We start from the raw sequence: 21,538 nt of genomic DNA, 5'->3' as shown, positions 1-21,538 counted from the left end.
GAAGGGAATAAGTGAAGTAAATTTTTAAAAAGACATATTCTCAAAGTATTCTTTCAAAAGAGGTGATCGACCATTTAAATTATCCTTTTCAGAGGAAGATGGCTTTAATTTATGCCTATAAGCAGGGTTCTCTGCACTTCCATGACACTGTCTCAGAAGTGAATTTTGCAAATTGATGGGGACAGTTGTCCTTGCCTGCATTTTGTTTTCGCGGAATGCCTCCAGCAACCTGTGTGTGAATGAATGCATCCCCATCAAGCTACATTTATGATTAAGCAATAATTATAGTGTGCCTGGACCTGCACCTCAAGGGTTCACCTCAAGCCAAGATGTGTGTTCCCTTTAATCTCTTTCTGACCAAGCTTCTGCTCCTGTCTGGCCCCCACACTCTATTCTCCCTGGGAAGTAACCGGAAGACCACATCAATGAACAGCTGAGAACACCCCCGTGATTTTAGAGGATTCCCTCAGGCGAACACGAAATCCTGTCTCCACCTCCACCCCACCCCCCACCCCGGGCCCTGGTGTGCTGTTGTGAGCCACTTCATTCCTAACAGCCAATTGCCTTCTGCAATGTTTGTAAATGTCTCTGGCCGTGTCTCCTCCATGCTACGGTGAGCTTCTGCCCCCTGAAACTGTGTTTTCTGAAGCTTTTGTGTCTCCTAATGGTGCCTGGAACATTTTGAACATGATAAGGAACTCAAATTAAATGAACAATAAGCGTCCCCAACCAGCCAGTGCTTTTTACGAGGCTTTTAATGAAAACACTGAACCGCATCAGGGTCTGACAAAGGCGAACATCTGGAGATGCCAGTGGCAGATGCCCGATTATGCGGAGGCTGATGAATGGGCATGGAGTTATTTGAGGCTCAGCGGCATCACGCAGCTGGGCCTGCTGCTACTTTGGCGACAGGCTTCCCCCTTTCCAGGACACAATGCCGGCCTGGAGAGGGTTGGCAATGCCTGCTCGTCCACGCACCAGCCTAAGCCATCCCAGCCGGCCACCATCACAAGTCTGTTGCCCTGTCCCCAAGGAAGAGAAGGACCAGGTTCAATGTATTTTCCCATTCACGGAAATATCATGTTTTCTAGGCAAAAGTGTTAATTACACCACAGGCACCATCAAATGGCACTAAGTGATAACTACATGTTCAGGAGGTTGACACGTACATTGTTTCAAGTAGCTCTGTGATTTATTATCCAATTTAGATAAACGGCAAATAGTGGTATCATAATAGCCCCCTTTTATTCTGGTTTACGCCTCACTGTCTCTGGGTGTAGAATAAGAAATGAATCATCAGACAGGCCCCCTGGGAAGAATGGCAGGCTGGCTAAGAGCACAGCCTCCAGCATCACACCCATGGGGCTTGAAATCCCAGCCCTGCTGCTGACCAAGGGCAAAAGCTGTGACCGATGAGGGCTTCTCGGGCAGGACCAGGGGTGAGTATGGAGTGAGGCAACCCCCTTGGCAATGCGTCCAGCATAAGAATGGGCTCCACCTGTGTTCGCTGTTGTTAAGTCTTGGGTTGAGGATGACTCTGGGTTTCCGCTCTTGGGGTTGAGGGGCATGTGACTGCAGTAGCCTCCAAACTGTGCAAGCGAGGAGGGGGTGTGAACCGAGGGTCTTACCATGAAAGGGCAGCCCCTGTGGTGGGCCAACCTGAGGCTGAGCTGGCATCTCTCCAAGGCCCGGGCCACACTGACATACCATTCTGAAAGAGGAAGAGGGCTTTCAGGCATGCGTTTTACCCCAAGTCACCATTTTCGTCGGAGCGGAGCTTGGTTCTTCATGATGGAAGAGGAACATTAAGGTCTCCCAGACAGAATCCTTCATGAAGGCTACCAGGCAGCCGGCAGTCTTGGGAAACATGCGGTCCAGGCCCATAGGAAAGAAGACACAGGGCAGCCGTGAGTCCCAAGGATGTGACCTAAACCCTCATCAGAACACCTGCCTAGAGTTCCCATCATGGCTCAGTGGTTAACGAATCCGACTAGAAACCATGAGGTTGTGAGTTCGATCCCTGGCCTTGCTCAGTGGGTTAAGGATCCAGCGCTGCCATGAGCTGTGGTGTAGGTCACAGACGCGGCTCAGCTCCCACGTTGCTGTGGCTCTGGCGTAGGCTGGTGGCTACAGCTCCGATTCAACCCCTAGCCTGGGAACCTCCGTATGCCACGGAAAGCGGCCCTAAAAGGACACACACACAAAAAAAGAACACCTGTGTGGGGGAAGAAACCCTGCTGCCCCACACATAGTGCCTCAGATATAGGTCTCCCTCAAAAGCTACCAATTCCACACATGATAATTAACCATCAAATCAGCTGAAGAAGAAAATCCCATCTTCCAAGAGTTACCAAATGTCTGGGTAAGAGCCAGGTTCTACCCCGGCTTGGCCCACAGGGCCTGGCAGGTCCAAGCATGTGTTATTGGGGTTACAGAGGCTGGTCACTTGTGGTGTGACCAAGAACAAGGTCTCCCACAGAGCATTCCAAGTCGCTGGGGTGACCCTACAAAGTACCAGTGCCTTTTGGTTTCCAATTTGGGTAGAAAGCTTTCTTTTCTACGTTATACTCTTGGAAACAGTGTTTCAGGCTATCGTGATACCCCAGATTCTGTACTGGGCCGGGGTGCGCTCAGCCTCCATGGGCTGGAGCCTCCATGGCAGATGCGCCAGGGATGCAGGTGACTCCCCTCCTCCTCCCCGAGGGACCCTGACTCATCCCCGCAGTCCTGCTACCAAGGTTCCCCGACAAACCCTCCCTGCGCCCAAGCCCTGCACACCCTCCCTTGCGTTTGTGAAGCTGTGGTCATGGGGACTCTGGGAGAAACACAGAAGCCAGGGAGTGTGATGCCCGCCATCCCAGCCTCACCCGGAGAACTGGTGCTAGCTGCACAATGCGGTGCACGGGCTTCTGGACCCCCTCCTCCAGGGCCTTGGCCCCTTCAGTCACAGGCATTCTGTAAAAACAGGGATCTTCTCTCCTCCGTTGCAGGAAGATCCAGCAGGTATCCTTCAGGATGCTGCCCAGCCCTGAGGTTGAAGTGAGCTGGGTAAATTATCGAGCAGGCGATCAAACACCAGCAAATCCATTCTAATTCACTTCATGTAAAACTTTTGTTTTCCATAAAGGATTAGGCTAGGAAAGAATTTAATCACACCAAATCCATTTCCAAAATGGTTACAGATCCCACGATTAAGAGTAATGATTAGAAAAAAGACTAAAAAAAAAAAAAACCCTGACTGTTGAGAACTCGTGTTTGGTAATTAACTGATCAAACCAGCCTTCCTGACACCAAGAAGTAGTCTTCCTCTGGGCTAGGGGTGCTGTCTTGGGTGTTTTCAAGCAGGAATGAAGACAGAGGTTGAGGTGAAGTCAGGACACTTTTTACACCTGACCTGCCGCCAATTTGCACTGGTGTCTGCTATGAGCTGGGTGCTGTTCTGGGTGATCAACAGGGAACAAGACAGACACAGTCCCTGCCTTCATGGGCTTTACCTCCTGGCGGAGGAGGAAAGACAACATAGAAATGCGTACTGTGCGAAGTATGGTGATACTTGGGGAAGGAATATGGAGCAAGGCAAGGGGATACAGGGTGATGGAAAGGATATTATTTTATACAGGATGGTAAAGGTTATGCCGAGGGGGTGGTATTTGAGCAGGGACCGCATAAAGTATTTGAGCCGTGTGGACGGCGAAGTGTTCAGAGGAGCGAAGACCCTGGACCAGAGGTGGCAATGCATTCTGTGTGCTGCACCCTGATACAGTGGCTACAAACTCCTCTTCAGACTCAAGAGGCAAGATTAGCTCATCACCATTCCAGGAACAAAGCCTTCTCACCAGCAAGTCAGCAGAGCAGGTCTTGGTCCCAAGGAGACATTCTTGCTCTTCTCGGCATCTTCCCAGAAGCCTTCTAACTCAGCTCACACTGGCTTCCCAGGGGAATGAGGTGGCCATCTGGAGTTGCGTTCTGGACTGAGAGAGCAGCATCTCACCAGGAAAGGCTTTAACCACTCAGTCCAGCACCCACCGTGTCATAGACCCATCAGACCATCAGAAGGATGCCCCCTGCCTTCCACCACCAGCATAAATATGTCTGCTGACCTCACATGGGCCCTGCTCTGTGGGGCTCCTACCACTGGTGCCAAGATGAAAAGCCCGACTGAGTCACGATTCTGGCCTAAAGCTTGTCCTCTGAGTATGAAAACATACCTGCCAGAATCAATCCCAGGCTCACAACCCTTAGCACCTGGAGGCAGCCCCTTCCTGGGGCTGGTATATCTCACCCCATCCCCATTTTATGTGGGAGAGAAACTGAGGCCTGGAGAGGTGGGGTGCTGTATCATTCAGGGAGGCAGAATCACTTCTAAGCACGATGGAATAAGGGACGGGTTACAGGAGTCAGACCTTGCCGACTGTGAGAGGAGCTGCGGAAGCAACAGTCATAAGGAGGGACTTGATGGATCAGATGAAGGTCACCAGCCAGCCCTGGTGTGGGTGAGGGGGTATCAGAGCTTGCAGAGAGTTCTAGAAGGCAGGCCCATGCTGCTCAAGGAGGCTGGGGTAGGAGTCTATGGAATGTTGTCGGCTCTCAGTGGCCACCATCTCCATGAGTTTGCAGAGAAGCCTGGGATCACTGGTCAGCTGGGCTGGCAGTCAGGAAAGAAGTGGGGACAGAAATTTCAATCCAATCTGAAAGTAACAGTTTCAGGAGTTCCCATCATATCTCAGCAGATAAAGAACCAGATTAGTATCCATGAGGACGCAGGTTCGATCTCTGGCCTCACGCAGTGGGTTAAGGATCTGGCATTGCCACAAGCTGTGGCATAGGTCACAGATGCAGCTCAGATCCCACGATGCTATGGCTGTGCAGAGGCAAGTCCAATTCAACCCCTAGCCAGGGAACGTTCATATGCCACAGACATGGCCCTAAAAAGGAAAAGAAAGGAAGGGAGGGAGGGAGGGAGAAAGGAGGGAGGAGGAGGAGAAAGAGAGAGAGAGAGAGAGAGAGAAAGAAAGAGAGAGAGAGAGAGAGGGAGGGAGGGAGGAAGGAAGGAAGGAAAAGAGAGATCCAGTCACAATCCCCAATAATCTGATTATTGTTTGGCCTATGCGACTCCCGAACCACCAGTTTGAGGAGAAATTCTCCCCCCTCAGAGCTGGTCACACGTTTGCCAGGTATGTGAGCTCAGTGGCTGAGAGTTTTATGATCCTCAGTCACAGAACGGGAAGGAAGGGCCAGCCCCACCTACTGGTTGGTCTCCCAGCTTTGGTTTTGAACAGCACAGTGCTCCAGGCATCTAGGCACCTTCGTCAGGACTTGAAAGGCGTGGCTGCGATGGGATGAGGCTGTGGATGTGCACAGGGCCGGTCTGAAAGTTGCCCCCATCTATGTCTGGGACACATGATGTGTGTAGCCATAATGCACAATACTGAAAAAGTTTGTCTCTTCCATTTAATTTTTTTTAAGCTGTCAGAAAGTACTGGTTGGTGCTTGTTTGAGTCTAATCCAACCATCATGGTTGTCTAACTCATTGAACCAGCTTCTTTTTTTTTTATTTTTTTGGCTGTGCCCACAGCATGCGGAAGTTTCTGCTGTGGTGTGGCTTGAACCCACACCACAGCAGTTACCTAAGCTGCTGCAGTGACAATGCTGGATCCTTAACCTGCTGCACCATAAGAGAACTCCTGGACCAGCTTCTATATCTTGATAAATGTTGATAGAGCCACTGTATTGAATTAGGAGCTGATTATATCTGATTTACACTGCAACGGGTTAGGTTCATTTCCTGGGATGAAGCAGGAGAGCCTGATGGTCACCAAGCTGATACACAATTGCTTCTTTTTTTTTTTTTTTTTTTTTTTTTTTTTTTTTTTTTTTTTTTTTTGTCTTTTTAGGGCTGCACTTGCGGCATATGGAGGTTCCCAGGCTAGGGGTAGAATTGGACCTACAGCTACCAGCCTACACCACAGCTCACGGCAATGCCGGACCCTTAACCGCCTGAGCGAGGCCAGGGATCGAACCCGAGTCCTCATGGATACTAGTTGGGTTTGTTAATTGCTGAGCCACGATGGGAACTCCCATAATTGCCTCTTAAAATTACAGCCCAGGAGTTCCCATTGTGGCTCAGGAGAAATGGGTCTGACTTGTACCCATGGGGATACAGGTTTGATCCCTGGCCTCACTCAGTGGGTTAATGGTCCGTCATTGCCATGAGCTGTGGTGTAGGTCACATATGCGACTCAGATCCAGCTACAGCTCCATTTCAATCCCTAGCCTGGGAACCTCTGTATGCCTTGGGTGCGGCCCTAAAAAGACAAAAAAAAAAAAAAAAAATTATAGCCCAGATGGGCCACACCAAAGGTCCCCAACTAAGGGACACCCAGAGCTGGGCAAGACTTGACAAGAAGCACCACAGCTGCCAGTATGTCCACAGAGCCATCGACCCTTGCCCAGGACCACATTGCCTGTGATGCTTATATTTGAGGGTGGCTCCCTCCAGAGGCCATTTGCCAAAAGCAGGAAGTGGAGCAGGAGGCTCTGTGACAGGGTAGATTGAGAAGAACTCTGGTTTCAGAATCAGATGGACCTGGGTTCAAATCCCAAATTCCCCACTGTGATCTTGGGCAGCCTTACCTCTCCTGGCCTCACCTCTCCAGACCTCAGTGTCCTTATCAGTAAAACAGTGACAACAGCAGTAGTTGTGCTGCTGTGGTGTAGACTGGACAGATGTGATGATGCCAGGAACCTGGTCTCAGTCCCGTGGAGCCAAGGGTTTCAAGGTGCCATGGGCATCACTGATGTGCTGCATTTGTAACAAAGCACTGCTCTCTGGACGTGGTCATTGCAGAAGCCATGTCGATACCTGGCTGCTGGCCAAGTCTTCTAATCAGTGAGGACAGGGAACCTGGTGGTCTGGGCAAGAAGCAGGTGAGTGGGCTGAGTCATCCAGGGGGAACAGGGACCACCACCCTCCCCCCACATGGCAGTCGGCTACCTTTGGGCGAGCCTGGACCAGGAGGGATCTAGTATGTGCCTGTCTCCAAAATGGGATAGATAACACTTAGCTATCCTGGACCCCATGGGACTAGAAGGGGTCCCTTCCACTGCCCTCCCCTCCATCCCACCTAGCAGCCGTATTGGGGGGAAGGGAGCGGGAGGACACTGGTGTTGTCCTGTTTACATCCAAGGCCTAGGGGGCCAGGGACCAATACTCACAAATGAAGCAAGGTGGTGACAGATGTGCAGGGGGGCAGCAGGCCACGGGGCAGCAGGAGCTGGATGGGGGCCCCTCCCCCCTCCCCTCCCGACACACACCCTGCACCCAGAGTAGGAGCCCAGCAGTAAGAGGCCAGAAGGGGCCTCACGCAGGCCTGATTTTGAATCCTGAAGCATCCTCTCCCCACCCCCACCCAGAAAGACGGCTTTCTTCCTTCAGTATTTAAATGAGAAGCGAGAGCTGGAGGAGGCTCAGGAGAAGCCCCTCTCCTGCCCAGGGAGGCTTGGAGGATTTGCTTTGTTCAGAGCCAAGAGCTACAGGCTCAGTGCTTTAAAAACGTTTGAATCAACAGAGGGAGTGTTTATCAGCATTTCTAAAAAAGCAATGTAATTAGGGGCTGGCGAACCCCCAGAGCTTCTGGCCATGGATGTCAAAGGCTTCCTTGCCCTGGAGTGGAGGGACAGGGTGAAGCCACCGCAGACCGGCGGCTGGCCGCGTGGGCTCTGCCGCAAATCCCTCTTGGCAGGCGCTCCCCGCGAGGCCCAGGAAGGACAGGCTGATGCAGGGCTGTTTCGCATAGGTCCACGATTTTCTTTCCTGGGTGGTTTTTCTTTCTAAGCGTGGGGATACGGACGTTCTATTTGGAGAACATTAATTACTGCCCAATTTTAATGTAATCAATGCGAACAAAAAACCAACTTTGAACTGAGGAAAGGCAACAAAAGTAATTTATGGGGTGATTTCGTGTTCACATCCCTCAAGATTGCCTGAGAACATCTGTCTCATGCATTTATTTCTGGTTAAAAGCAGTGAATAAATGGCTTTTTGGTGGTTTCTGGACAACGAGGTGAGGGCTGGCCACATCTGCCTCAGAGACGCCGGCTCAGGCCACCTCAGGCCAGGACGCCTCCTGGGACTCAAAGGAGTAGTGTCAGGAAGGTAAAAATAGAGAGGGAATCGGCAGCAGCTTTGACACACAGTTTTCTCATCCCAGGGACTGCCACGTAGGGCCCTCCTGTTCCAGCTATTCTAAGTGAAACAGAAAAAAACGTAAGAATATCTGAGCACTAAATAAAAACAGTGCTATATTTTAGCCACCTTTTCTGCATTTTTCCACCTTTTCCCAAATGCTCTTTTTGGCTCCTCTTTCCTCACCCAGCCAAAAATGGGATGAGGCCCAAAGTTCTGTCCTTGACCCCCTTTTCCCTCCACCTGCCCTCCCTGAGAACGGGCGTCCCCAGCTGAGGCTTCAGCTCAGGGGCCAGGGGGCGGGTGGCCGCAGCCCTGCCCGTGTCAGGCACCTTGGACAGTCCTCCTCCCAACACCCCGGAACCAGAGCAGAGCCTCCCGTGCAAGGGGCGCGTGTGGGCTGTGTTGCTCCTCCTGGCTGTCAGACCTCATGGCCTTGTCCAAAGGCAGGTGACCCAGGCCCCGGCCCCTCCAGGGCTCACCTTCCCTGCAGGAAGCCCTAATACTGAACGCCAGGGGATACGGGGTCAGCTTCCTGGAGGAAGAGACTTTTCAGCTGAGACCTGAAGCTGAGGAGTAGCCAGCCAGGCAAGGCGGCGAGGCGGTCGGGGGAGGAGGTATCCAGCGGGAGGGCACAGTATGAGGGAACGAAGGCCCACCCTGAAAGAGACCGGGACCACGGAGGAAACAGGATAAGACTGGCAAAGCATGGTATGGTGGCTCAGGGCATGCCTTCTATTCTGGGGGCAATGAAGGCGTTTTAAGCTTGGAAGGTGCTCAGGTTTGCTCAGAGAAAGATCATGTTGGCTTCTGCGTGGAGAATGGATGGTGGGGGCAAGGCTGAAGGACCAGGTGAGAGAAAACAGGCTTGGCCAGGGTGTCCCCCCAACACCCCCAGAGGTGATCACAGTAGCTCTACCTGCTCCTGCTGGTTCACACCTTCCAATCCTCACCAGCTCTAGGTCCACGACAACAGTCCTTGGACACCAGCTGGCACTCTGGTGCTAAGGACAAATAGTGGCAACATCCACTTCAAGTCCCTCTGGGACAGAGGAAGGTGGCAGCAAAGAGGGGAGAGGGGTGGCTACAAGCCTCCCCGCCCCCCAGCCTATGGGTGCCTCCCGATCATTAGGGAGCCCTCAAGGGTCAAAACCCTAGCCAGGATAGGGCCATGGATAAGTCTTCCCCCCAGAGTGTGGTTCTGCCACTCTCTAGCTGTGTGACTCAGACAAGTCACTTACTCTCCTCGAGCCTCAGTTTCCCTCTCTGAGTGTGGGAACAATAATACCCAACCTCCCCAAGCTGTTCAGAGAATTAAACAAGAGATTAATCCTTGCATGCAACAACCTTAGCACAACTTCTGACATACACTGTGTGTCCCAAAATGTTGATGCTGCAGGCGCTATCACCACACACATGCGAGTTCACACAAGTCTTTTAAACTTTAAGGCTACATTTTTGCCTACCTCCCTTTATACAAGGCAGCCTAATTGATGCACTAGTTCAAACAGTTGGGAGCCGTTTTCCCACAGTTGCTGCCATGCCACTTGGTACGTACAGAGGGAACCGAACCTTTTGGTGACTGACGTTGGCCTGGCTAGAAACCACTGTATTAATTCAACCAAGGTTCCTTGAGTTCCTCTCAGGGCCTAGGCTCTGTGCTGGGCACTCAGGGAGCTCTGGGCTGCCAATACAAACCCCAGTGGGTGTGCATGTGGAGGGAGGGGCTTGACAGCTGTAGAGCTGAGCCTCAGAGGCTGGGTGCCAGGGTGTTCCAGGCACAGGGGACAGTGTGTGCAAAGGCACGGAGGCGTGAAAGAGCATGGCATGTTCCAGGAAAGAGAAAAGCTAGAGACTGGGGCTACGAGAATGAATCACTGGGAGAAAGAAAAAGGCAGAAGTGAGGCTGAGAAGGGCAGAGCCCCATCACCAAGGGCCCCTAAGCCAGGCAACACTGGTGGATTTGTTCTGTGCGTAGAGAGAGGTCTGGCAATGCTGGACGAGGGCAGGATGAACTCACACTGCTTGTGGCGGGGATCACGGGCTGGGACATGGAGAATGAGGGAAGGGGCTACATGCAGGCTTGGTCCCTGCAGGCAACCCTGCAGGCAAGAAATGAGGAGGCCTAAAGGGAGATGATGGCAGGGAAGGCAGGGAGCAAGTGATAGAATTTGTTCCAGAGTGACAGAATTGCATTGTTTCCTCTCTCCCGCCCAGCAAGTAAAAGAGGGCCTGTCTCACTTTATAACTGTTCTTATATCCCCGCGCTGCGAACCCAAGTAGGGACCCAATTTCTCCTGCCCCAGCCCCCGAAGCCTTGGGTAAGGGTTGAGTGTTGTCTGATCTCTGAATGGGGCATATTTGACCTTCTGATTGGGCTTGTGCAGGGTACCTCTATTTGCATGGGGAACAGGTTATATAGAGGTGGGCTGAGGAATGGGCGACATTCCTTTCCTCCCAGGGAGGGAGCAAACCAGGCTGCTCAAGGTGGGGGAGGGGGCATCGCAATAAGACTTGTCCAGAGGCTTTCGGGCTTAATCTCGAGGGGACTTGAAGCCTGTAACACAAGGACTGGAAATGGGCCAAAGAGCTAGGAGTGACTAGCTCTAGACAGGACAGGTTGAGGGTGAGGAAGGGGCCAAGGACAGAGCTCTTCCCAAATGATCAAAGGGGCCCAGGCTTGCAAAGCATGGGAGCTGGAGCAGGGAGGGCAGGGCTGGTCCCTGGGACAGGTCTCTGGCCCCTGCCTTCCCTTCACTGCTTTCAGTCTCCTCTCTGTCTTTCTCTCTTTACCTGCCACCAATAGGAAACCAAATACTTTTTAATTTTTTAATATATTTCCTTTTTTTTTTTTTTGTCTTTTTGCCATTTCTGGGGCCGCTTCCACGGCATATGGAGGTTGCCAGGCTAGGGGTCGAATCGGAGCTGTAGCCGCTAGCCTACGCCAGAGCCACAGCAACGGGGGATCCAAGGCGTGTCTGCGACCTATACCACAGCTCATGGCAACGCTGGATCCTTAACCCACTGAGCAAGGCCAGGGATCGAACTGTCAACCTCATGGTTCCTAGTCAGATTCGTTAACCACTGAGCCATGACAGGAACTCCCTATTCCTTGTTTTTAATCTAAAAAATTAAGTGGAATATTTTCTATTTCTCCCTCAAATAGAAAAGCAAAAATAATTAGTGTGCATGAATCTTGATGTGTTTTTTAAAAAAAAAAAGCAGGCAGCTTTTTACCTGTGGGATCTGCAGACCTTCCCTCAAAGCCAGAGGGCACATTCTTCAAACCCAGGATGATGACATTTTGATAAAGTTTTTTTTTTTTTAATGATTTCATTTTGCAAGACAAACGGCTAATAAAATAGAATATATTTTTTTTGGTAACCACCCATACACCAATCAATCTGTCACTCGGAAAACTGTTTCCTGGGAGGTGTGAAATGAGGCCACTCTGTGGGAACAGAGAGCCCCCGAGAAGGCTTCCTCTCACCCAGATGACACTAATCACCCCAAATCTACTGGATTCTGAGCACAAGAAAAACACAGTTAATTAGTTGCTCAATCAATACTGACTTTTGGAAGCCGAGCAGGAGGCCACTGTTCCAGTGTTTACATGCAGCCACCCACACATCATGTGAGCGTGTATCTCACCTATGTTTCTTTGCAATTCCACCCTGTTGGGAACAAAACTAAAAAGTGATTCCCACCCTGGGGGCCTGCAGAGTAAGCTACACCTTGGGCGTTCTGCGCTGCCACCATTCAAGTAAGAACTTAAAGGGTCTAAACAAACAAACAAAAACTTAAAGGGTTGTTTCAACACCACCAACAAAAATTTTAAAGGACAGGTTTCAGCCATAAAACACATCCCCTCTGTGCCCACTTGAAGTCACCATGAGAACCAAGAGGCCCTCCCCTCACTCACCCAGTCTTACCATCTCTGCTTGGCTGCTTTGTGTTTTTTCTACCTTCATTTTCCCTTAGCCCTAATTCTCTCACTACTTTTAAAAAAAGTCTATTACAGTGCACATAGAACACAGTTTAAGTCGCCTTGAATCTCTTCTAGATCAAGATGAAATAAATCTTAATTCATCAGAACCTCCCTCAAAGCAGCCCTAACTGCAGAATTCTCCTGCATAAAACTTAGAAGGGAAGCTGCCACCTTAGTGAGCACACAGTAGGCCCTTGAAAAAGTCAATTAATTTGTTTTTTTAGATGATGAAATCTGCAAAACCTCAGGAACAAGTAAGGTGAACTGAGTAATAACTACTTTGAAAGAAATAAATGACTAGCAGGCCCAGTTCAGAACCACCACCACCAAAAGACAGCTGTAATTCCATGACTATAAAAGAACTGAAAAACATCTGAATCTAGTAGTTTGCATAACTGAAACAATAGAATAAATGAATCAGTGATGCTGAGGATAAAATAAAAACATCCAACCAGAAATGGAGACACAGAAAACAAACAGAGGCTCAAATAACTGACTGGGAAAATGGGGAACAGTGTCACAGCCCTGAAACTGGAGGGAGGTATATGATGAAGAAAACATCTAGGAAAAAAATAACACAAGAAAAGTTTCCAGAGATGAAAAACAACTCGGCATAGAACTAAAGTACACAAACTGTGCCTTTCAAGTTTGACTCTCAGGGAAAGAAGTAAACATTTTCTAGTTAAATTTTTGAATGATAAATTATCTGGCAAGATGAAGTGAAGGAAGATAGGTTCTTTTGAAATTGGAATGACAAGAATGACAAGAGAATTGACATCACGAGACTGAAGATAAACCCCAGGAAAAAATGTGCAATTCTAAACAGACATCAGTTTGCTCCTAAACAAGACTTGCTTTGTGTAAGCAGAAGAAAGCAAAGACATTTAAAAACTGGGGAGGAGTTCCCGCCGTGGCTCAGTGGTTAATGAACCTGACTAGTTCAATCCCTGGACACGGGTTAAATCCCTGGCCTTGCTCAGGGGTTAAGGATCCGTCATTGCTACGAGCTATGGTGCAGGTCACAAAGGAGGCTTGGATCTGGTGTTGCTGTGGCTTTGATGTAGGCTGACAGCTGTAGCTCAGATTTGACCCCTAGCTTGGAACCTCCATATACCATGGGTGCAGACCTAAAAAGACAAAAGACCAAAAAAAAAAAAAAAAAAAAAAAAATTGGGGAGGATTTGTTCACAATTACACTTTTTAAAAGCAAAGGAGAGTGTCTGATTTTTCATAAAATATAAAAGATAAAAGCTGACATAAAAGATACTGGAATTAGAATGGTCAACTGAAAAAAAAAAAAAAAAAAAGAAGCCAACTGACAGAATTTAGTCATTCATAATAATTCCCAAATCCTGTTCCAGCCCAGACCTCTTCTCTGGTCTAAATATCCTGCTGTCACCTGGACACAGTCATGCAAATGTCTCATTTCCCCTGCCCCCCAGCCCAGCCCCCAGCCTTCCCCCACTCCAAGCAAGAACCGCAAACCTCTGAAAGCATTATTTGTCCTTTTCCACATTTCCCAGCCACCCCTCAACCCCATCCGTTCGTGTTAGTCCGCTAGGGCTGCCATAATAAATATCACAGACGGGCTGGATTAAACAACAGAAATTAATTTTCTCACAGTTCTGGAAGCTAGAAGTCCAAGATCACTGTTTTGGGTGATTCATTTTCTACTGCGGCCTCTCTTCCTGGCTTGCAGTCCTCACATGGCCTTTCCTCGACGCATGTGCGAAGTAGTAGGAGTTCTCTGATGTCTTTTTTTTTTGCCTGCACCCGCAGCATATGGAAGTTCCCAGGCCTGGATGGAACCTGAGGCACAGTTGTGACCTGTGGCACAGCCACAGCAAAGCCAGATCCTTTTAATCCACTGTGCTACATGGAACTTCCTCTGAGGTCTTTCTTCGAAGGACACTAATATTGGATCAGAGCCCACCCTTATGACCTCAGGTAACCTAAATTACTTCGATAGACGTAATACAGCCACACCGGGGCAATGAGGGCTTCAGTATATAAGTTGGCAGAGAGGTAGGAGCAGCTCCTCTCACCAGCCATCTCTAGTAGTTACTCTAGGCACAACCCCTAAGGTCCCAACCAAGTGCAGGCCAATTCTCAGCTTGCCTGTCCAGCCATGTCTCTTCCCTTGCCTTGGTTTTGGGGTTCTAGGGGTAACTCCTTCACCAAAGTTCAGTCGAGACCCTTCCCTGAGATCATCAGCTGCTCCCCACCCTCACCTCAAGGGGCTTTTGCCAACCCAACTTAGTTTCAGGTCTGCATGAAGTCTGACCCTGGACTCTCAGCTGCATGAAATCTGACCCTCAGCTGGAGGGCTGTGTGTCTTTCTGTATGTTACCAAACCTCTCTGGGCTTGAATCTTGTCAAAGGTAACTGAACCTAGCAACAACATGTGGATAAGTAAGTCAACCTCCCAAGTACCCAGCCCTTTGCAAGTATTTCTGGGCCTGTGAGGTGTTACTAGCCTCATTTCAAGAAAGTAGAAACTGAGGCTTGGAGAGATCCCCTGCTTGAGGCCACTACTTACTGGTCTAGGGAGCAGGTCCATTCAATGCCACAGCTAGTTCTGCTGCCCAGGCTGTGTCTCAGGACAAGGAAAGGCATCCAGAACCTGGACCAAGCTCCGTGCGTCCAGGCACATGGTCGCACTTAGAGCTGCACGTCCATCAGGGTCATTCCAGGCGCTGGTCTGTGGTCTAGGGGCCCGTGGGCTGGAGGCTCATGGTGGACAAGCAGGCAAGTGAGTGCTTAGGACCACTGCTGGCTCCACAGACACTGCCTTGCTGTGTTGGGTAAATGGCCCACTTTCCATGCCCGCTCCCCAGGCCCGCCCTGCCCCCCTCCCACTGCCTATTTAAGCAACAGGCCCCAAATCCACTGGCCCCAGACGCTGCCAGCTTCCAGAGCTAGGAAAGCAGTGCTGCAGGCCTCGCTCACTCGGGATGAAAGGTCCTTCTGTTTCACCATTTCCTACCGGTGCGTTTTGAATGATGATGCTGAGCTGGGTTGTAGTGGGAGCTGATTCTGCTCGCCTGGGAGTATACTGAGATTGTGACTGGCAAAGGGAGGCTCTGATTGAATTTTTCCCATTTCTAATCCCTGGCTTGATGTGATCTTATTTTCAAAGAGGGAGAAAGGCTGTAGTTTGCTAAAGGACAGAGGAGAGGATAACGAGTTCTGGCTCAGAATATCAATGATCTGACATGTTTTTCTTTTCTTTTGAGAAATGGAAAGGTCCTGCAATCTTGAGGTTGCAGAGTTTCCATTTCCCCTCAGGAACTCCTCCTAAATAGTTAGTTCCTGTCATTTAATTCTATTTTGAAAACACACACACACACACACAGGGAGTTTGGGGGAGGAACTTGGTAGTTGGAGAGAGGCTATGAAGCCTGTGGGGGATAGTTTGGGGGACATCTGAGGATGAAGACTCCTTGGCGAATTCCCCACTGAGATATGAGGCGCAAGCTTCTCACTGCTCTGGGAACGGACTGAGAGCCCACCAGAGGGGCCTGCCTCTTTTGTGTCCACTTCCAGATTCTTGTCAGCCTGTGGTCTAGGGGCAGGTCAGCCCGGCAAGAGAGTAAAGGACAGAGGTGAATGCAGGTTGTCTTCTTACTGAGGATCAGGAGGCAGGCGTTCCCAGCACAGGCCACCCTCTAACCTCTCGGCAGGTTGGACTCCCCAGACTATGGATGAGGAAGAATACCTGCCAGGTGCTTAACTCAGAGGAAATAAGCCAGGTGTCCCCATGGAAACAAGGTCCCCTCATGCAGAGCATGTGGAGCAAGGACCTGGGGCTCTGGCTTCCTTCTTCCCACTCTGATCTGGTGATGTCAAGTTCCTATGCTCACTTGGTCCTGGCCATGGCCATCTAAAACCCTGTAGTGACACTCAGTGTTACAGCAGAGGGGGCATCTGAGGCTCAGAAGTTAAATGACTTGCCCAAGACCTTTCAGCTGACTAGAACCCTTGTCTCACTGGAGCTTTTCTAGTGGCTTCCTAATCGGGAGGGTGCCAACTGTTTCCCAAGTGAGGAGACACTCCTTCCAGCTCTTCTGCAGTATCTTTGGCTTGGGGTCAAAGGGCTTGGGACTCAAATTTCAGATCTTCCGAAACAGTTTGGGTAATTGGCAAAAATAAGTGTATATAAAGCAGGCGACTGGTCCCAAGGGCCCCCGGGGAGCAATGGTTGCATGCCAGGGATGTGAGGGGGTAAGAGGGCTTTGGTCCGGGCAGCAGAACTGGCTCCAGAGGGTAAAGTACCAAAGAGCTCTGCACAGGGCCACGGTGGGGGGGGGGGGGAGCTGAACTTCCTGGGCCTGATTCCAGGGATTCGGGCCAATAACCCAGGCTTCAGCTGGAAAGTCGGGGGGTGGGACTTGAGATTGGAGGGCGGGACAAAAGAGCGCGGACTTTGCCTGAGGCCAGGGGGCGCGGCCAGAGAGCTGCCCGGGGGACCAGGTTTCAGGAGGCGGGGCCGGAACGTCAAGGCAGTGCCCGAGGCTCAGCGGCCCAGAACAGAAATCAGGGCGGGTCCAGCAACCTGAGGCAGCGGCGGGGCCCGATGGTGAGACCTGGCCTAAGAACCCCCAGTGGGGAGTGAGTGTCCGGGCCAGCCGATCCTCCGAGTGGGCCAGCAAGGATTACAGGAACCGGTGGCTTCGTTTCCGAAGGTCTCGGCTCATACAAGTGCCCTCCCAAACGCCCCTTCCGAACACCCCTTGCGGTTCACCAAGGGCCCCCAATGAGCCTCCCCTCCGCCGGTCTGCCTACCTTGCCCCTCAATTCTCCCTCTCAGCTCGGCTTCCTCCCCCTACCCCACCTCCAGCCCCAGTCCTTTCCGGGTCTGGGTTCAGCTTTGCCCCCACCTCCAGGTAACTTTATGAGGCTGAGATGACACAAAGCTCCTGGGGAGAGCGCCCATTGTTCTGGATGTGCTGGTCAGATTAAACCCGGGCTAAGGCAGCCAGAGCTCTGAATTCGCCTCTGCCCGCCCCATACCCCTCGAAGCTCCTGCCTGGCCTGGGTCCAGCTGTCCACATGGAAGCATCTTGCCTCTCACCGGAGTCTTCCTCACGTGTCAGCCCTCCTACCCTCGGACTTGTCTAGGTCTGTCCCACAAACGCGCCCCCCCACTCCCCTACCCAGCTGAACTCCGTGGGGACAGCTGGGCCCACACCCTCTCCTTGGCGACGTGGAGGGTGTGGCGGTGCCTCTGGCACAGGTGCGGCCCCTCGGTCTTTGTACCTGGCTCACTGGCACCTGGCTGCTCGGTGACTGTGGAGTTCCGGACACCTGTGAACCGTTCATCTCCTTTCAGGTCCTTGACTCCGCAGTGAGTGCTCCCTCTTCAGCCAGAAGGACAAGAAGATCCCAGCGGCACTTCCTCAGGTAAGAGCAGGACTTTGCGAATGGTGGGCTGGAGTTCCATCGTGCCTCTGCAGTTAACCAACCCAGCTAGTATCCATGAGGACTCGGGTTCGATCCCTGCCCTTGAGCTGTGGTGTAGGCCACAGTCTCAGCTTGGATCTGGCTGCGACATAGACCTGCGGCTTTAGCTCCGATTTGACCCCTAGCCTGGGAACCTCCGCATGCGGCAGGTGTAGCCCTAAAAAGACAATAAGCAAACAAATAAATAGAAGGGGGGGGTGCATGCCAAGCATGTCCTCATAGGCTACTTATTAATGTTTCACATAGAGAGGTATTGTGTGAGATTGTCTGAGAAAAGGTTCTGCTGCTTGGTTGAAAAGTTTGAGAACACTGCTCTAGGGTAAGCAATCTGGGCAGGCAGTTTGGTCCTAATCTGAACCTGCCTTCATGTAGTTCAATGCCAGCAGAAGGGGTATATCTGGCACACCCAAATCTAGGAAGAAAATGCAAACGCCTTCAATAAGTAGGAAAAGAATGGAGGTAGCACTTCACAAAAGTGAAGGAACACAATTTAAACATCCCAGACAATGTAATCCGATACTATTACCCATTAAACTATTTTAAAAATTTTAGGGAGTTCCCCTTGTGTCTCAGCAGGTTAAGGACTTGATACAGTGTTGGTGAGAATGCAAGTTTGATCCCTGCCCTCTCTCAGTGGGTTAAAGATCTGGTGTTGATGCAAGCTGAAGTATAGGTCCCAGATGCAGCTCGGATCCCAGGGTTGCTGCGGCTGAGGCAGAGGCCGGCAGCTGCGGCTCTGATTTGACTCCTAGCCTGGGAACTTCCATATGCCAGAGGTGCGGCCCTACAAAGAAAAAACAATTTTAATGCTAAATTCGGAGCTGGTAAGGATGCTATGAAACAGGCACTCTCAAACAGCCTTGGTGGAGAGCAGTTTGGCAATAAGATCAGAAGCTTTAAAGTTTATCTCACAATTTTAATCTTGAACTCATTCCAGAGAAATAATTCAAACTACTGGAATAAAAGTAGAAGCCAGTGGAGTTCCCATCGTGGCTCAGTGCTTAATGAACCTGACTAGCATCCATAAGGCCACAGGTTCAATCCCTGGCCTTGCTCAGTGGGTTAAGGATCTGGCGTTGCCATGAGCCATGGGGTAGGTCGCAGATGCGGCTTGGATCTGGTGTTGCTGTGGCTGTGGTATAGGCCAGCGGCTACAGCTCCAATTAGACCCCTAGCCTGGGAACCTCCATATGCCAAGGGTGCAGCCCTAAAAAAGACAAAAGACAAAAAAACCCCAAAAAGTAGAAGCCAGAAACACAGTGATCCTTCAGTCAGGAACCTCAGTCCCGGAGCCAGGAGAGCAAGATCCTTATAAGAACTTGCCCTCTCCCAAATATTGGCAAAATAAGGTATTTTCATGGTTTCTGGGGGGGTCACTTGACTGGAGGTAGGGAGACTTGGGGGTCCAAGGTGATAGTGACAGGATGGAAAAACAAACGCGGAGCTGGATAAGGCTAGCAGTGCACAGGGAGGGAGGAAGGGTCTTCACTAAGGGCTCAGAGGGGGTAGATGATAAACGTAACCTGCAGAGAGACTGGGGGAAAAAAGGGGTAAGGATCTTGTTTGGTGAAAAATGAGCAGGAAGAACAGGAGGATGAGGGGGATAATGTGGGGAACTTGTCCTGGACGTAGGGGGCTTGGTGCTGGATGGTACTCATTCGCATATTTTGAATACATTTGCATATCATTTGTATTCAACCTTGGTGAGAAATACAGAGAGGGAGGGAAATTGGGGTCTGGAGTCCAGGCTACACCTTTCAAGGATGGTCATTTACTTTTCTGAGTATCGGTTTTCTCTTCTATAAATGGGGCAGTGGTCTCCGCTTGAGGGGTCTACAGTGCGAAAGCACTGTCAGCGTCAAGAGCACGTTCTGGGATATGTGTGCTGTGCAACATCTGCTCAGATGTCCTAACAAGGGGATCTGTTGGTTCTGCCTTTCTGAGGCTCATTTCTAGTCTCCCTCATGTCTTCGCTATGGACTGGCTCGTAGCTACACCCCACCTCGCAGGGAAAGGGAGAGGAAGGGAATGAGTTTGAGGTCCTGAGTGGGCCTCAGGCCCCAGATGAGCTGGATTGCTGAAGCCACCCTGGCTGGACTCCAGGTCTGTACCTGTCAATCAGTCATCAGGGGTTCCTATGATCTGTCTACTACGTGCCCAACACAGAGGTAGTGTCAGGTGATGGGATAAAATACTGAGTGCCTGCAAGGGGAGAAAAGAACCTGCATTTCTCAGGACTGGAAGTTGAAATGGTGGGTGAGCTCCAAGGCCGCTGGTACCACCATGCGGGCAGGGTCCCTGGTTCTGCAGACAACCCATAGGGCCACACCCTCCCTTTGTTTCGAGGGATGGGATTTACCAACAATCCTCAAGTCTTCTCTCTCTCAGTACTGTGTCTAATGTGGTAGATCTGAAAGTGTGGGAGGCTGGTCACCTTTCTGGTGTGCCAACGGCAACTGTGCAGTAAATGCAGAGAAGCTGCCAGCTGTCAAGAGAGAAATGGCCCATTTGAGCTGGGCCAAAGATCTCTAGTTATCCCTGGGGCCACTGAGTAGGGGACTGGCTGGGGTTTGGTGAGGAGACCATCACTGTGACTTCCAAACCCTGAGCACCTCTGCTGAGGCCTCATTCCTTGGCACTGATGAGGGCTACAAGGAAACAGCCTCAGCAAGACATGGAGGGCTAGAAGGGTGTGGTGGGAACCGTGCAGCTCAGGGCCCCGGGACTCCAGAAGTAGGAGGGGACACAGGGTAGTCAGGCTGCTGGGCCTCACCTGCCCTTCCCTGTCCTTCCCTGCCTGGGGTCAGCAAGGGCCATTGAAGAGTTTAGCAGGGGAGCAATGCGGTCTGGTACATAGTTTAGAAAGATGCCGCCAGCTGCAGGGAGACCGGGTGGTGGCTGTTGCAGTGTCTGGGGAGAGGGTGAGGCCTAAACCGAACACGATCATGGGAATGGATGCAAAGGGTTAGGGAGGCAGAACCGTGAGCTGGAGAGAGGAGGTGGGTAGGGAGGAGGCCCAGGGTCCTAGGACTACTCAGGAGACAGAGCTGGTGTTGGGGAAGCAGAGGAAGAGGAAAGATGAACTTTTAGGGGAAGGTGGAGAGCAGTATGTCCTCCTGGGCTGCAGCCTGGGCTGGAGTGATCATCGAGGGTGAAGGCTGGCAGGCGGGACATCCTGGCAGCTCTGCCTCCCTCGAGCTACTCTCGGCTCTGACACCCCACCTTACCTCCCTCCTTTGCTCACTGCTTGTTCCACCCACCACCTATCACTTTCCTGCCTCCCTACCATCTAGGGGGACACCCCCACACTCAAATATACACACCCAGAGGAGTCCCCGCTGTGGCATAGTAGGTTAAGAATATGACTGCAGCAGCTTGGGTCACTGAGGAGGTTTGAGTTCGATCCCCGATCTGATGCAGTGGATTCAAGGATCCAGCATTGCCGTAGCTGCAGCATAGGTCACAGCTGAGGCTCAGATTCAATCCCTGGCCTGGGAACTTCCACATGCCATGGGTGTAGCCATAAAAACAAATTAAAAAACCAAATATACATACCTAGAAAGAAAGGCTCTGCCCCCAGAAATTCTTGGGTCCTTTCTGTGAAATACCCCGAGCAGTCACAGTGCTGTGCCAGACTCACAGGAAGGGCTGACAGCTGCTGTCCTGCCCCCTCCCCAGCCATGACAGGTGCCCGCCCCGTCAGCCAGTGCGACCTGGCAGCGTCTGACCACGCCCGGCCCCTCAGCTCTGACCTGAGCCTCAAGCACGAGCTGTTGGCCTCATCTGGACACGCCCTCCTCCCATCCCCTGCAGGCCCTGCTTGGACCGGGGATCAACCCCATACACTGATCCCTGGCAGAAGTTTCCGATGGATTTACTTCCCCTTGTCTATGGATTTATTT

The 21,538-nt window shown here is 51.2% G+C and overlaps 1 protein-coding gene across 4 annotated transcripts in view; it reads left to right on the top strand.

The window, feature by feature from the left end:
- The window catches only part of SMPD3 (sphingomyelin phosphodiesterase 3), an 87,111-nt gene that overhangs the window by 40,026 nt on the left and 25,547 nt on the right, over positions 1-21,538 (top strand). Inside the window, exons 1-2 of one of the 4 annotated variants that reach the window (XM_021094149.1) lie at positions 15,055-15,161; positions 17,506-17,576. The gene's annotated coding sequence lies outside the window, so the exon portion shown is untranslated. Of the gene's footprint in view, positions 1-15,054; positions 15,162-16,617; positions 16,859-17,505; positions 17,577-21,538 lie in introns of those variants that run through there. The other 3 variants (XM_021094148.1, XM_021094150.1, XM_005655777.3) reach the window with 3 other exon arrangements.

This window comes from Sus scrofa, chromosome 6 (genome assembly GCF_000003025.6).
Source record: "Sus scrofa isolate TJ Tabasco breed Duroc chromosome 6, Sscrofa11.1, whole genome shotgun sequence".
NCBI lineage: Eukaryota > Metazoa > Chordata > Mammalia > Artiodactyla > Suidae > Sus > Sus scrofa.
The sequence above is the reverse complement of the archived record's forward strand: the minus strand, read 5'-3'. Positions and strand labels throughout refer to the sequence as shown.